Source organism: Lycorma delicatula, chromosome 2, assembly GCF_047948215.1.
Source record: "Lycorma delicatula isolate Av1 chromosome 2, ASM4794821v1, whole genome shotgun sequence".
Lineage (NCBI taxonomy): Eukaryota > Metazoa > Arthropoda > Insecta > Hemiptera > Fulgoridae > Lycorma > Lycorma delicatula.
Genome location: NC_134456.1, coordinates 12,717,276 through 12,734,899, shown reverse-complemented (window position 1 = coordinate 12,734,899; position 17,624 = coordinate 12,717,276).

The window sequence follows — 17,624 nt, the reverse complement described above, 5'->3', positions numbered from 1 at the left end:
TAAATGTCTATCACAGAATACTGATGAAAATTTACATTTCTATTAAAGATTGCTACAACTGAGTTAAAACCTAATTTGGATGAAATAATCGCTAACGAACATTTGAGATTTCACGTTTCACATTTAGTATATATTAATTAATAGTTGTTTTTACAACATGTTGTTTGTAATGAAAACGTGTAATGTTGTATTTGATTGGTTGGCCCGCAAGCAGGGCCGTTGTGACCTCCGTGTTTGCCATCTAGGGCTTATTTAAAGTAAAAAAAATATGAAATTAAATGAATTTTAAATTAATTTTTTTTAAATTCGTGATGGCGGAGTCCGGGGAGAGGATCATCCCTCCACGGACTATCACCGTTGTGTTCTGACAAACAAAAATCGTCACCAAGCACCATCACACCTTGCGACGGCCCTGCCCACATGGTGCACTAAAAAATTTCTTCTTTTTGGCCTGTAATAAATATTTGACAACCCCTGCACTATTGCAATTATATAGCATTATTTCAGTCGAAGCTACATTACGGATGTATTGCTTACTAATTTGCTAGAAAGTCGCAATCTAAGAAAGTTAGACATCACACACAATTGAATAAGGTATACCACAGGCAATTTCCGCACAAGTCCAATGAGTAATCTAATGTCTGCAGCTAACATAATGCCATTAAATTGTTGAAAAGTATCCTTTTATTAAGATATGATAGATGTAGATACCAGTGTCCTTTGGTGGTTGGGTTTCAATTAATCACGCAACTCAGGAGTGGTCGACCAGAGTCTGTTTCAGACTACATGTTTATCGATACACTTACACTTACATTGCAGCTACTGCAGACTTGGCAAACCGGTAGCGATAATTGTATTTACACACACACACCCAAACACACACATATATATTTAAAAATGTTAAGTTCGTTTGTGTACGGCTTCAAAAACTCAAAATGTCCTGCACCGATTGAGCTCAAATTTTAGCACGATATATAACCCGCATCAAAGATTGTTTTCATCTATTTTTAATAGATCTATCTATCTATTTTTAATTTGGAAATGTAAACAAAGGAAAACCAATCAGATCAATGCAAGATGGCCCCTGTCAAACACAACAACCGATCACAAAGAGCCCTATGGCCGTTGCCAGTGTAAACAAAATCACAACTGATTAAGTAACAAATTTCTTTGAATTATATTTAACAGCTAAAACATCTGTATTTTATAGCTAAAACATTTTATAACCCAGATAGACTTAAGACTATGCAAACAAAAAAAGTCAAAATAACCAAATACACAGAAAATAATATCCCATATCCCTACATAATGACCAAAAAATCCTTTGTTAGGTTAAATATTCACTTTTGTCTGAATTAAATATTCACTTTAATCGAGGTACTTTTGTGTGATCGTATCGTGATTGAGCTGCGCCTTTCACCAAATCGTAAGTAGAGGTTATGTTTTATATGAGAGATGGTCATAAAAAATATTAAATCTTTATAATTATTATTTAACTAATATTTTACTTATTTATTTAAATTCATGTATTTAGTTAATATTATTCATTTTTGGCCACTTTTCAATACTGTCTGCCCTGTGTCTCATTGTTGTCGAGCTGGAGGTATGAGGCCCATGAGAGATAGGTGAAAAAAATGTAAATACATTTTTTTGGCCTTTTCATAATGAAAATTTTCGTTATTAAACTTTTTGTCCTTTCTGTCATGGTTTTCTACCTAGAACTGTGAGAGCCATACGAGGTTATAATCTTATCCCTTCCTTCTATTCCAGTGAAACCGAAATAATGCCTCGCAGAAAATCGAATTTGAGCCGTCGCACTCGCCGCACAGAAGGATCAAGAAGACGGCTTTCGAATATGACTGAGAAAGAGCGGGCATCCGTACGAGAGAGGAACAGACTAAGCACTATCCAGATACGTAACGTGGAACCGGCAGAAAGACGAACAGCCAGGCTTGAGGATGCATGATTGTGCGAGCACGTCAGTCGCGTTCTGCAGCAACAGATTTGGTTCGTTTTCAACGGAATGAACGCGACAGGGTGAGGATAGCTGAAACACGAACTCAAAGAAGAGCCGATCTGAATCTGCAATACAATCGTCTTGCGTTCCGGTACAATCCAGCTGTTGATTATAGTTCAAGTCGGCATGTTGTCATCGGCCAGATGAGTCATGTCTGTACTTACTGCCAGGCTCTAAAGTTTAATAATGAAACGAAAGGGATGTGTTGCGCCGGCGGAAAAATCAAATCGCCTCAACTTGATGCACCACCAGAGCCATTGAAAACTCTACTTGCTGGATCTACCGCTGAATCAAAGAATTTCCTATCGAACATCAAGAAATATAACTCCTGCTTCCAAACGACGTCATTTGGTGCGGAAATCGTGACTACTCAATTCACGCCAACTTTTAAAATCAAAGGGCAAATATATCACAAAGCCGGCTCCCTGCTCCCGTTCACAGATAGTGACCGTAAATTCCTTCAAATGTACTTCATCGGTGATGATAGAGATGACGTCGATGCACGTTGTGGAATACATACCTCGCTAAGAAGATCCATTATTTCGCAGCTACAGAGGCTCCTTCACGAAAGGAACAATTTGATGCGTTTGTCAAAGCGGTAATTGATATGACGCCATCAGGTACCCATAAGGTTGTCATTCACGCAGACAAAACGCCCGCTGGAGAACATGTCCGGAGATATAATGCTCCAACTATAGACGAAGTAGCGATTGTCATAGTCTGAGATCAGTTCCAACCTAGAGATATTGTTCTCCATCGAAGAAACGATCAATTGATAAACGTCGCAGAAACTTCGATGTGCCACAGCGAAGCGTGGCAGGGCAGCTAGTATACACACACACACACACACACACACACACACACACACACACACACATATACATATATATATTATATTATATATATACACACACACACACACACACACACACACACACACACCGGCCCGAATGTAGCTGGAAAACTGGTTGAAGAAAACAAACTTGTGTGTCTGTGTATTTTTTTAGTTTTTTCTAGAATCGCACAAAAAATCTGATGAAAGTAAACCTATTTTAGAACGTCTTAATGAAATGCGTACAAAACTAGAATTTATGACTGATTAGACTATGAATTATTATTAAGTTTTTTTTAAAGTTAGTTTTTTTATTTATTTTTAATTCGGTTGCTGTGCAACGTGTAAATATTTTATGTTTCAATCTTATTCGATTTAAATTTACAATTTTAGGAATTGCAGATTAATTTGTGGTGAATTATTAGTGAAATTTTACCAAATGTTTTTTTGTTTTTATTAAAACACGTCTTATCTTCTGGTAATAGTGACCTTATAAAAATATAATGCCGCTCAGAAATTTATTCAGACGTCTATTTTGTTTAAAAACAAACGATCAAGAAATAGAATATACAGGATTAATAAAAACGATTGAAGTAAGTTGTCAATCCACAAGTTACGAAGATAATTTCTGTAATTCTAGTATTTCTGAATTATTAGAATTACAAGAAATGTTAAATAGTATTGTTTGTGATGATGAGAAAGAAACTGTTGAATTAGAAACTCAAAAAACAGAAAACAAAAGGTTAAGAGAGAAGGTGAGCAATTTCTGTTCAGAAATGACTACAGCTGCACAGTGTGTAGAAAGCTATAAATTTGAATTATCCGAGTACAAGAAATTAAATGCTGAATTAAAAACCGAAGCGATGAATTTAAAATTAAAATTACCAAATTATGCAAAAGAAAGAGCAAGGTTAAAATGTGAAATGAACGGTTTGAATTCCAATATCTTAAAAGCAAAAGAGAAATACAAAAATTATAAAGGAAAAGTAGGGACATATAACAAATCTGTGAAATTTTATAACTCCTGTACTAAAACCGAGAGAAGATTTGAAATATATTCAAAAAAAATTTCTTATTTGCTGAAAGTTAGCGAAGGGTTACAAAATGAAATTGAAATGCTGAAACAATTTGTACAATCTAAGGAAGAAAGAAAACAATCAAGAAAAACAGCGGAAACTCAGATTAATGAAGCAGATATTAATCGAAATTGATATCTACTTAGCTGCACTTGCTATCTAACCTTGTATACAGTAAGATATATTTAGATAATTCTATGTTTGAGAAAATGTAAAAATAATATATTAATATAAAAAAATAAAATATTCATTTTGCATAAAACAATTATTGAATTTAAAATAAAATCCTGACCAAGATAGGGCCATATATTATATCTTGCCATTTATTCAAAATTCGAAGCATTCTTTTAGGTTTGGAATGCTTAACGTGAGATATTATAGAAGAAATTATCGATATGAAATTACGAGAGGTAAAGTAAAGACCGTTTCATTGTAAAAAACTCTTATCTGAAAATTTTATAAATGTATATATTTTTTCTCTTAAACTACATACCTTATACTACTTCTATATATAATCGCTACATGAATTAAAACATTTATCGTAGCGATATACCAGCTTTAATATATACTGTGGTCGTATTCTTTTGGCGCCATTCCGTTCAGCCACTGATTAACAGCATTTTTAAGTTCATTGTCACCCCGAGTTGCTTACCGTTAAAACGTTTTTCAATTTCCCAAAGAAATGGTAATCAGAAGCTAAGTCCGGACTATACGGTGGGTGATCGTAAATTTCCCATCCAAATGTTTTCAGTAAATCACGTGTCGGACCCGCAACATGTGGACGTGCAGCAGGACGACGCCATCGGTCAGCCGCCCACGCTGCCGATTTTGAATGGCGCGCCGTAACTTACGTAGAGTTTCGCAGTAAGCTTCTGCATTTATAGTCGTTCCAGGCATGAAATCGATCAGCAGTATGCCAAACCGATCCCAAAAGACTGGTCAGCAGGTTGCGTCCAAATGACTGTGGCTTGACCTTTGTTAGTCTGGTCGGCGATTAAGGATGACGCCATTCACTTGACTGTCGTTTTTTCTCTGACGTGTAATATGAAATCCATGATTCATCGCCGGTAACAATTGATTTAAGGAACTCATCACCTTTTTCTGGGTAGCGCAAAAAAAATTCCAATGCAGATCCCATTCGGATTTTTTTGTGAAGTTCCGTTAAGACATGTAGCACCCAACGTGCGCAAACTTTTCTGAAGCCTAAATGATCATGAACAATGCGACCGATAACAGCTCTTGAAACATCAGGAAAAAGAAGGGCCAGGTCAGAAATTGTTGAGCAACGATCTTTTCTGATTTCATGATCGACGAGTTTAAACAAGTCCTCGGTAATTATAGAGGACCTCCCCGAACGTTCTTCATCATGCACATTAATTTTGTTGTTTCTAAACCTTTCACACCATTTTCTGATGTTTCTTTCATTCATTACATCACCGTACACAGCAACCAACTGCCTATGAATTTAAGCCGACTTAACGGTTTGATTGGATTAAAATTCGTACGACTCCACGTATTTCACAGTGGGCGGCAACATCGATTTTCCTATTCATTTTATACAGGGGCGTACGCAAGGGGGAGTTACCCAGTATAAACCCCCCTTGAAGGTTTAAGTACTTTTTAATATTAGGCCTATATAAAATAAACATACTATAAATTTACACATATATATTTGAGTATCTTTTTAAAAATACATCGTATTCTCTCCTCTAATTTTTCACTGACAAAGTAATAAAATCTATCTTCATAAGATCCAGTCCGCTTCCCTTCCTTCTTCAATAATCTAATCCCCGTATTCGGAGCTGCGGAACGTACAGTACATCACTCAACCTGCGACACAATAGGCGTCATTCAACATTCTGAGAAAGCGGCAGTGCTCTCACTGGCGAGGTGGGTACCAAAGCACATACCCCTCCTCGTCTACTGAAAGAGAGGAAAGCCGTGCCGTTTATTAAGAAGATACAATAATAATACTGATTTTGTAATAAAATAAGGCCGACAACATATAAACTTACTTGTGAAACATATTGTCGGGACAGCTCTGCAGTGACAGTAGTGCATTTATGAAATATTGTACATTGTCGAGCGGTATTCACTCGTTAGTCTGAATTCAGATTTTGTTGCGAAACGTTCGTTCAACGTTTTGTGCATTTCGCAGTTCATATTTTTAAATAGAAATTTCACATTATCGTTCTGTATTCTTTATTATGTCTAAGGGACCTCAGAAAGTTCAATTTTACATATTTTTAGCAAAAGGTCGCGTGTCTGTAGTGATTCTTGTAACGCTAGAGAAAATTTCAAACTGCCAAATATTTCTTCGCTGCCGCAACGTGACGATGCTCTCACAAATGTTCTTCCCGAAACTAGTTTCACCCCGTCCTGTAAGAACTCGGTTGATATTGAATGTACATCGACATCGCTTAATAATTTTGATGTGCCCGCTGATTCATTTAGAAGTGATAAGTGTATTGTTCTGGTTCCGGAAGCTTCATTATCTTCAATTTCCAATGAACCACACGCTTATGATATTGGTGTTTATGTAGGAAAAGACGACTTGTCTAATGAAAAAAATAAACTGGATGTCTTGAACAATATCTGAGAACCAAATCCAGGTTTGTTTTTACAACTAAAGGAAAAAGAAATCTGCGATTTCAGTTTAAATGGCTTTACCGCTGGAAGTGGCTTGCACATTCTGAATTTAAGGTAGGGAGTTTTTGTAAATTTTGTGCACTTCTTGCTCCAAGAAATGGTATTGGATCTGGCAAGCAACACTAGGTCAACTTTGTAGTGAGAAATTTGACAACTGGAAAGATGCCGTCGAGCGATTTTTACAACACGAGAAGTATCTTTATCACAAAGAAAGTTTGATGGTAACCGGTACTTTGACCGAAATTTCATGTGGGAAGAAAAAGTCTAGAGATGTGCTACTAGATACTGCAACAACTCAATAGAAACTGGAGAACAGGGAAAACTTATTCCTACTATTGAGATTATTTTGTTTGGCGGGAAACAATGTATCGCTCTGCGAGACCACAGGGATTCGGGACGAATAGAGGTCGAGATCGACCAAGAACCAGAAGAAAATGATGGCAATTTTAGGACACTTCGAAGTAAGACTGATACTGTATTAAAAAATATGTTGACGTGTAGCGGTTAGAAATGCGCAGTACACCATTCCTAGAAAATAGAATGAAATAACTGAAGTGTACAACGACTGATTGTTCGAAATCTCGTGAAAGAACTTAATGCCTCCAGTTGCTTCTCTTTTCTCGCCGAGACGTCAAACATATCAACTTAGAACATTTATCACTCTGTGTTTGTTATGTTGAGAGAGAAATTTCACTGTGAATGAAAACATTATACAATTAGGAATCATAACTGTTATATCGGACAAGTTGCTTTCATTAAATGTAAACATAAATAAGATTCGTGATCAAGGGTATGACGGAACTATGTCCATTTCAGGAAAAGTAAACGGAGTTCAGGCACATGTAAAGGAAATAATTCTGTCACCTTTAAATGTCCACTGCTTAGCATACAGCCTCAACTTAGCTGTATCCAGTTTTTGTGAATAACTGCCATTAGAAACTACATGAATATAATATGAAGTCTGTACGAATTTCTGAATACCCCTAAAAGACAACATATTTTAAAATCGGCGATAATGGAAACTACAACTTCACGCCGTGAAAAACTCGTTTAACTTTGGGCAACCCGTTGGATGGAAAAGTATAATTCCGTGGCTGCGGTGGTGGAATTATATGATCCTATTATTGCAATTCTTCAAGGCATATCAGAATGGAATGACAAAGACTCGTCCTCACAAGCAGATTAGAATTAAAACTTTCTCGACGATTTTTGAGCTCTATGACAATATAAACAAAGTAACGCACACATCAGAAATCGAATGAAATAGAAAAAAAAATTATAATAATTTTCGAATGTTTTTGAGTCCGGAAAAAGAGCCCAACAGAGATGCAACATGAAGGGCAGCCATTAAAGAAGTGGATGAAGATCTTCTCATTATCCATTCCTTAAAATACCTTTATACTTACAATTAATTAAATTAAATTAAATAAGCAATTGCGACCCCCTCCGGAGAAGGGGACGCATTGCTCCCTCCTGATAGTTAGTGCCCCGTTATGGCATATTCCTGCTAGCCTATGAAGTGTTAGCACCGAAAGGACTTCAGTGGACGGTCTGAAGGGGAATTACGTCCGGGAGGACAGGTTTTAAAAGCCTAGCCTTCCGCGGTCGGACCCAGAAATGGGTTTGAGAACGCTAATACAAACGGATATGGAATTCCTCTGTTTTTAGAACTTAATCATTAATGCTTTCATTTGCTCAGTTACTACCTGAATATGAATCATTAAAGATGTTCTTAAGAATAACTGAAGCATGATGTACGTTTAAAAATTCTGTCTGAATTGAATAAATTTGGCTTGTCTATCATTGGAAAATTTAAATACAATTTTGAAACCATTTTCTTCTCATGCTCCACCACACCTACAAATACCAGTTGGTGAGAATTTTTATCACAATTTCTCATTTTATGTTGAAAAAAAAATGAAACAATTCTTCCACTTACCAGTACTGAAAATCCTCACTATCATTATAAGTCTTCATTGTAATGATTATTGAAACTAAGACTGAACAGTTGAATGAACTTTGTGAATAAAGCAGATCAGTGTTGCATGTGTACAACAAATAGTTTGTTAACCAATTATCAAATTCTTTTGTATCTTCAGATAATGTGACTGATTATTAATCATAAATAAAATATTCAGAAACACACCACTTTATCTATCAAGGTGGTAGCGATCAGAATCCTTACACTACTTAGATCAATACATTTGGTTCAATACAAAAACAAGTACATTTGTCAATCTTTCTACTTCATAGATTTCCTGAATTGCAATAATGTAAAATACTATAACTGAAATTAGAACAATTATTTTTTTTTCTTTTGCCACAAGCAATGAATAATTGTAATATGATAAGATTGGTAAAACACTGTACATTTAAATAAAAAGGATATTCTAGAGTGACCATAATTACGAAAGCATTTTTCTTCTTTATTTTAATGAAGATTTTAAATAAAAATTTCTAATTCTTGTCACCTCTATAAACTATTGTATTTTTGAAATCTAGAAAGTTATTTACAGTTTCTATCTTTTTTATACTTTTATTTTGAATAGATACTGTTCTGGCAGAAAAGATTTGCACTGATAAGGAACTACGTCTTTCATCTTTCTTAATCATCCAGCATTAAAATTTGTTTCTAACATTTGTATTAATAAAACATGATTTTTGACCCTATTTATCACATTATATTTAAATGTAAGCATATGTTTATTTTGGAATGATCTACAGTTATTATAACACACATGATGAAGAGCTTTTTTTAGTTTTTCATCTGAATGAAATTTCAATATCATTGTATTGCCCAATTAAAAATTAAAGGTTCCTACAGAGTTTATTACTTTATCACGTACTTGTTTTTGGTCTTATCATGTATAACATGTGCCCTACTGCTATCTTTCAGTAGTTATTTTGGGAATATTAGATAAGGAATAAGGTTTAAAAGATTACTTTCAATATCCCAAAACAACAAATCAACTAAGAAAAACTTATTGCCACAGAAGGAATGAAAAACTGTCAGTTTTTCCTGAGAATCTTCCCTTGGCTCACATTAAAAATTATTTAAGTAGAGTTTATACCCTAACTTAAATTTTGGTTTTTAGTAATGATGGAAAAACAATAGCATAAGAATATTTTATTAATTTTTATGTCAAATAGAATTCATATTTTTTTCCTAAAACCTAAATGCTTTCTTCATTTACAGTAAGAAATTTCAAATGCACTGAGTAATCAACAAGAAAGCTGGAATCTTTTTAAATTAATAACTTTCAAACAAAACAATAGGATTCTATCATTTTTAAATGAAAAAAAGAAGAAATAGTTTACTGAAAAAGAATTATTAATAGAATAGAAATAACAAACAAAACTATACATTACAATTACTCATTGTGTATTCAACCATTAAATTTCAGTAATTTTGGTAAATTTGAAATTAATAATATTTATTTGACATGTAATAATTATTTAAAAAGTAATTAAATTATTAAAATAATTTAGAATAAACAATACAAAACCTTAACATACTGTGTTAAAACTTGGAAAAAACCACAAACCAACAATTAACATGAAAAATTGGTAGCATTAAAAGAGAAATCAAATCAAAATAAATTATCAGTTCTAAATAATTCGAGAGATTAGACCAAAATTATTAAAATGTATAAATCATTAGAATTGTTGAATATTTTTGCAGTTTTTGAAAAATCGATCAAATTAGCAAATTTCAGTAATTATTTGAGTACAATCTGAAGAAATAATAAAACCGGATTGTCCTTGTCATTACATTAATATATTGTATGACTCCTAATAAAGGAGCATAAGGAATGATAAAATGGAAATTTTGACATTCAGAAAGCCTTCATAAAGAAATTATTCAATAAAATAAAAATATTTTTCAATCAGTTAACCTAGAGGCAAAAACTTACATATTTTAGTAACAACTTTGAATTAATCTTTTCTTACTTACCTTTAAACAGATATTCAGGCCATGAAGTTCAATTTCTATTTCATTCAGGACTTTTGATTCTGTAATTGTTATGTTGATACCTCCTTTAACATTCTGTGATCCAGTTTGCTGACTCTGACTCTCAGCAGAACTTGGTAAACTTTGTTCAATTTTAACTTTTTTTTGTTGGAGGTTCTTCACTGATTTCTAAACTACATATTCTATCAGTATGTGTATACCCAAAATCAGCATATTTTCTTTTAAACATGTTATTTGATTGCATTCTTTTTGTTAAAAGAAAAAATATATATATTATTGTTAACTTTATTTACTTTTTCAATTATGAAACATAATAAATATGCATACGTTCATTAATATAGAGCAGTTTTAGACACAATTAATTAAACATATAACTCGTCTAAAATATTGTCCAAATTTACGCTATTGGGTAGTGTTCAAATAACTTTGGACAGATGCAGTTAATAGCCCAGTAAATATAAAAACCAAAGACTAAGAAGATGCAGGTGTCCAAAGTTACACCACCTGAAGGATAAAATTGGACAGTATTACACACCTAACACAAAAACAATGAATAAGCCATGTGGGTAACTTTGGACAGTAAAAAAATAACCAATAAGGGATAACAATGGATTGGAACGAGTAAAAAACAAAATAAAAAATGTATTTTCTATTTTATTGTATTAAGTATGTTTTTTATAGAATGATTTGAAAAAATATATGGAGCAGCTGATGGACGCAAGTAACTCGTGAAAGTGCTCTTGATTAAATTTATTAATTCTGTACTTAGGTTGATTGGATTAATATAATAAAGATGTTTTATGTGAAATTATAAATTAAAAATTTACTGATACAAATTTAGTATTAAATTAATTTTTCCACACACTATACAAAGTCTAACAAAAGTCTGTTAACTTTGGGCATTTCAAATTACAATATTTTTTTAATATTACTTTCCTCTTAAACTTTGTTCAAAAAATTGTGATACAGTACCGTACCTACTGATTAAATAATATAATAATATTTAAAAATACTGATTAGATAAATTAATGAATAATATATTACAAAAGTGAATAAAGCCTAACTTTTATCCCGTATTTAAACCGTCAAACCCATGTGAAAAAACAAAATTTATTTCCCTCTGATTTTTTACGCACTTTTTGCACAAATTGCTACCAACAATACTGTCTATGTCATCATCATTTGTCCAACGAAAAGTTTTGTTAGAAATGTTGTGCAAAAATAAACAGTCTAGAACTGATTTTCGACATTTCTCTCATGAATTTGGCCTACATAGTGAATTAATCTTTTTTTATTTGTGTATTTCACTAAAATCCAATCTCCTGGTTGAAAACCAGTATCCCCATCCATCAACTACTAATTCATTTTCTTCTCTCGGTTGCTCCTGAAGAGTTTCAGACTCTTCTTGTAAGTCAATATCTTGTAAGCTGTTACAATTTGATTCCCACAATTCTTTTTTCATTCCACCATCATTAGTTTATTTTACTACATTTGTCATAAACAGTATTTTTTTCATTCTGTTGAAGGTGCTTTTTCCTCTTTATCATTTTGATTTTCCTCACATTTTTCCAAATCAGCTGTAGTGATGCTTTCTCCTACTTCAACTTTATTTTTCTTTCCTTTGTGTTTGGGAGGTTGGATACTTTAGTTCACTCAACATACTTACAACTGTTTCAAAAGCCTTATATTGTTCTGTATTGAATATTAAATAATTTATTTAATAAAAAAGAGAAAAAATACAACAATGAAGCATTGTACATGCCAAATAGGCATAATGACTTCAAGAATTTCTTTTTACTTGAAGATGGATTTGGTTTTATAACAATGTTTTGACTTTAATGGAATCATTTGGTCATAAGTATAAAATAGAGGAGTGGCATTTGTTTTAAAGTTAGTTTGAAAGCCGTGCTTCTGCACACTGGGATTGAGTTTCCATCAGTGCCACTAGCTTATGCTATGGATCTGAAAGAAACTTACATGAACATGAAACTTCTGTTATATAAAATAAAGTATGAAGAATTTCAGTGGAATATCAATGGTGACTTGAAAAACTAATTGCTTTGCTGCAACTATTCAACTGCTAAGTTTAACCATTTACTGTTGATTTCTTTGCATTTGGGACATCAGAGACCAAAAAAATCATTATATACAGAATGAGTGGCCAAACCGAACAGCCGTAACTCAAAGAAAAAATGCATCACTTGTTGATTCAAAAAAAAATTATTTACCTCCACTCCAAATAAAGCTGAGGTTTATGAAAAATTTTGTGAAAACAATAGATTGAAGTGGGCTTGGATTTGCTTACCTAAAAAATAAGTTTCCAAAGATCAGTGAAACAAAACTCAAAGAAGGAATCATTGTCGGATCTCCAATTAGAAATTTATTTAAAGATGACAACTTCGATAGTACATTAAGTGAGATAGAGAAAGCTGTGTGGGATTCTTTTAAGAGTGTCTGCGAGAACTTCTTAGGAAGCCATAAATTTGAAAATTACAAAGAAATAGTGGATGATCTTTTAAAATTTTATAACATCATGGAATGCAACATGTCACTGAAGATTCACTTCTTGGATTTCTTCTCACCAAATGTGGGGCAGATAGTGATGAAAATGGTGAACTGTATCATCAGAACATTTTGGATACAGAAAAGCGGTACCAGGGCAAGTGGAGTCCAACCATGCTAGCTGACTACTGTTAGACCCTAAAGAGAGATAACTACTTACTCATTACTGGGATTATCTATATTAAATATTATAAAATAAAACAATTATTTACTTATTTATAGTGCAATACAATATGCAAAGCTTTAGCATCTCTTGGAAGTTTAGTATTATGATACCATGCTTGCATATTACTTTCTTTATAACTTACTTCCAGACAAGTTGATAACAGTGTTTATGTTGATAGCATTGATTTAGGTAGTGACAAATTATTTTTCATGTTTTAAACTCTCTTCTGTTGATGGGTACTATTAACTACTTGATACCACTCCATCTTTAAACGTGAATATTTTTTTATTCTATTAGAAATAATATACAGTTAATTTTAAGATTAAAAACTAGACATTCAGTAAATGCAACAAAAATGTCAAAATTGTTAATATTAAAGCTATTACAATAGCTTTTGTTTGGCGATTTTACTATTATGAAAAAGACAAATAAATATCTTAATTTTTTAATTTAGATAAAAACCAAATGATATCTGAAACACATGGGAAAGAGAAATTTCAGATAACTGATTTTTTATCTGATTTCACTTCATTATTGGTAACAACCAATGTAAAATGTTTTAGAGTAAATGAAACTTCATGAAGATCAACAAAGTACTATTATGGACAACATTCTATTTAATACAAGAATTAAAAAAAAAATTATTGTTCCTGTTTAAAGTAAAATTATCTCTTACTACAACATAATGTAAAACATCTTGCAAACACTAAAACTTTATAAATTTAGAAAAAAAAAAATCAGCTTTATAGCTTATTGTATTTTAGTTGCGCTATTATATATTTTCTTAATTAATATTGTATTTTAATTACATCATTAAAAATAATTTAATTATTTTAATAGAGATAAAAATATCTAAATCTTCATACTCTACTATAAGAAAATTATTTTATTGCATATTGTTAAATAATTGAAATACTTAAAATCAAACAATGTCTAGATTTTTAAAAAAAATGTAGGTAAATCTTTTTCCACAAATATTAAGATGCTAATGGTGGGCAGCCTTATTCAAACTCATATAAGGGGTGAGAGTAAAAAACCCTTTCTTTGTCATTTTTGGATTCAAGTCGCATTCTTGTATTAATAGATGATCCTATTACATTAGTACATAACCTTGGTTTTTTATTTGGGAGATTTCATTCAATGCAGGGAGTAGTAAGCTTAATATTTTATTTGATTTCTACAGACAGGATTAACTGATTTTTATGAAAATTTGAATGATGACTTCTGAATGTGGTTCATTGATAGAATTTATTTTTTGCAGTAATTCTTAATGAACTGGGGAGGTATATAGTCACTACGGCTCCTATATCTCAAAATTTTACCCAAAGAGTAAAATATCTTTTTTTACATAAATCTTCAAATTCTTTAATATTGTATTAATCTTCTTTCTAGTAATTTGTTGGGGGGCTTTATACTCAATAATCATACCTGCATGACACTGGCTTTACTAGGAAAGGTATGCAACTCTACTAATTTTTTTAAATTTTGATTTGTTAACCACTTAATTATGGGTGGGCAAACAAACTTAGGTTTATTCAAATATATTGCTAATAGTTAATCACTTTTATATACCATTGTTAAGATATAAAAGCAGTTTAATCAGCTATAAAAGTAATGAAACACTTAATTTAAAACTACTAACCTTTATATAACAAAATGAACCAAATTTGGTTGATACTTTGAAGTACACAAGTTCTTACAGTGTAAGAAGATCATCTTTTTACATCATACAACTTCTTAATGTGTTAAGAGCGAAATAAGAAAGAATTTTTTAATATTTCACATTTAAAGGGTTAAAATGTAGTAACAATGAAATTTATAATTTTTTTGAATTTCTTGGTAACAAATGAATACAACTTGATTTTTAGTGTATGTAATCTTCAAGAGAGTATCTAACCCTTTGAGGATCAGATCTTATTGGAGATGGTTAAAAAAATTGCATGTTTGTATTATTATTGTTGGGGGAAAAAAAGAGTACAGTGCCTTATGGTGACAACTGTTTGTAAGCTTATGCTAAAAAATTTATAAAATTTTTTATTCAGAGACATCCTGACCCTGAAGGGGAAGACACCCTCCATGTGGCAGTATCGATCGCTACGCCATCCCCGCCGTACCTCATTCTTTTTCCTTTTAGCGTCGGGAATTAACGTTCAGGTATTACTTCAGGGGATGAATGAGTATGACATGTATGATTGTAAATAAAGTGTAGTGTTGTACAATCTCAGTACGACCATTCCTGAGATGTGTAGTTAATTGAAACTCAACCACCAAAGAACACCGGTATCCATGATCTAATATTCAAATCCGTATAAAACTAAATGCTTTTACTAGGACTTGTACACTGGAACTCTCGACTTCCAAATCAGCAGATTTGGGAAGACGCGTTCAACACTATACTAACGCAGTGGGTGAAGTCAGTTCCCCTGACTTCTTAGCAACATAATGCTGCTTTTCTGATGTAATTAAATTAATTAATTATCAGTTTTACGCCTGCAATCACCAAGATTGCCTCCCGTGAAATAGTACGGAAACCTCCCGTTATCATTAATAATATAAGTTGAACTTTTTATATACATACACCTGTTTTATTAAAACAAAAATATAAAAAACAATCAATACTTAAAATTTGAAAAAATTATCAGAATATAATTTATGTACAGACAGATCAAAATTTAAATAAATAATTAACCAGCTTCAAATCTAATATATAATTTGTATTATATTAATACTACACAAATTTATTACAGTTAATCATATCATGTGATTATTTGCCCTGAGCTAATAGCATTCAATTCACTGGTGGGGGTAAGCTGCCTCTAGTCGCTGGGTGAATGGAATCGGTGTTTACTGTGCTGCAGTACTGAGAGATGTGATGCGCTGCATCATGCCTCTAATATTCAATCATTAATAGTTTTAAGTTTGTTTGTTCATTGTTTATATTTTAATAAATTTTGATAACGTTTAGACTGTATACGAACTATATAATTTTTTCCTAGTACCAGTTTGCTAGGAGCCCTTCAAGATTTACCAGATCGATATCGCTGATAAGGCTGGTATTTGTAGTTTGTTTGGCTACTGGTGTATGAGCTGCGTGAACTCTTAGTTCTCTCGATCCAGAGAGAGTTTCGGTCTATAAACTGGAATACAAAAAGAAAACCTACATCTACAACCGTAGTTATGAACACACAGCTCCATAATTTCGCTTTCACCAAAGTTATACTTCTCAGTACCTAATCATAAATCTACTTCGGTAAAACAAAGCTTGTCTTAACTATGATTAGTTTTAGTTCTACATTTAGCTATATGATCGTGTATGGTGACATTAATTCATGAGCATTTTTATTCCCAAAAAATCATTATATGTTCAAAGTAACAATTAACAATATATACAGATCAAACATTAAACAAAACATATAAATCATCTCATACATTTTAACTCATTTGATGTCAATAAAATCAATTTGTCAGCGAAATAACAAAAAAAGTCATTAAAAAATATTGCGATTATATTGCTAATAGTAATGTAAAAAAATAAGTTATTAAAAAACCAATGACTTACTGTAATTCCAAAATTAATCTCATAATAATATTACATCATTTCTAAATTGGTTCCACAAATAATTTTATTGTTCACTAAATTAACACATTAACATATTTAATTTCTTTCCAAGCTACACTATTTCTTCAACTCCACTCGAGTATACCTTCTCTTCGAGTACGAGTATATCCTTCTCTTCGTTATCACTGTCTAACTGAAATCAGTTTCATGTAAATTTACTATAATACGCTCGAACATTTCGTCTTAACATCGGTTCAAGTTTTAAATAATTTGTTTCGGAATTTTCCAGTTTTGCAAACTACCTTCCAAAAGTTTACAATTATTTCTCTTTATTTTGTCTATCGCCAGTTTTATTGTGTCTTCTAAATGGAATGTTACATTGCTTTAGGCAATGTAATTTTTAGCACATACTCAGATGTGTGTTAAAAATTTACACATCCGAAAAAGTAGGGTACTTTTTCAGAATCCAAAAGCCAATTTTTAAAATTTGTTTATCTTAATACTATAGTAAAATGGCTTGTTTTTGAATGCTTAATTAAAAATATTAACAAAACTTATATTTAAAAATATAAATTATAAATATAATCTTTCATTTTCTGTTTAGTCTCTGAAACCAGCATAAGGTGTTACGTCAAAGGATGAATGAGGATGTTATGTATGAGTGTAAATGAAGTGTAATCTTGTAGTCTCAGTTCAACTATTCCTGAGATGTGTGGTTAATTGAAACCCAACCACTGAAGAACACCGGTATCCATGATCTAGTATTCAAATCTGTATAAAAGTAACTGAC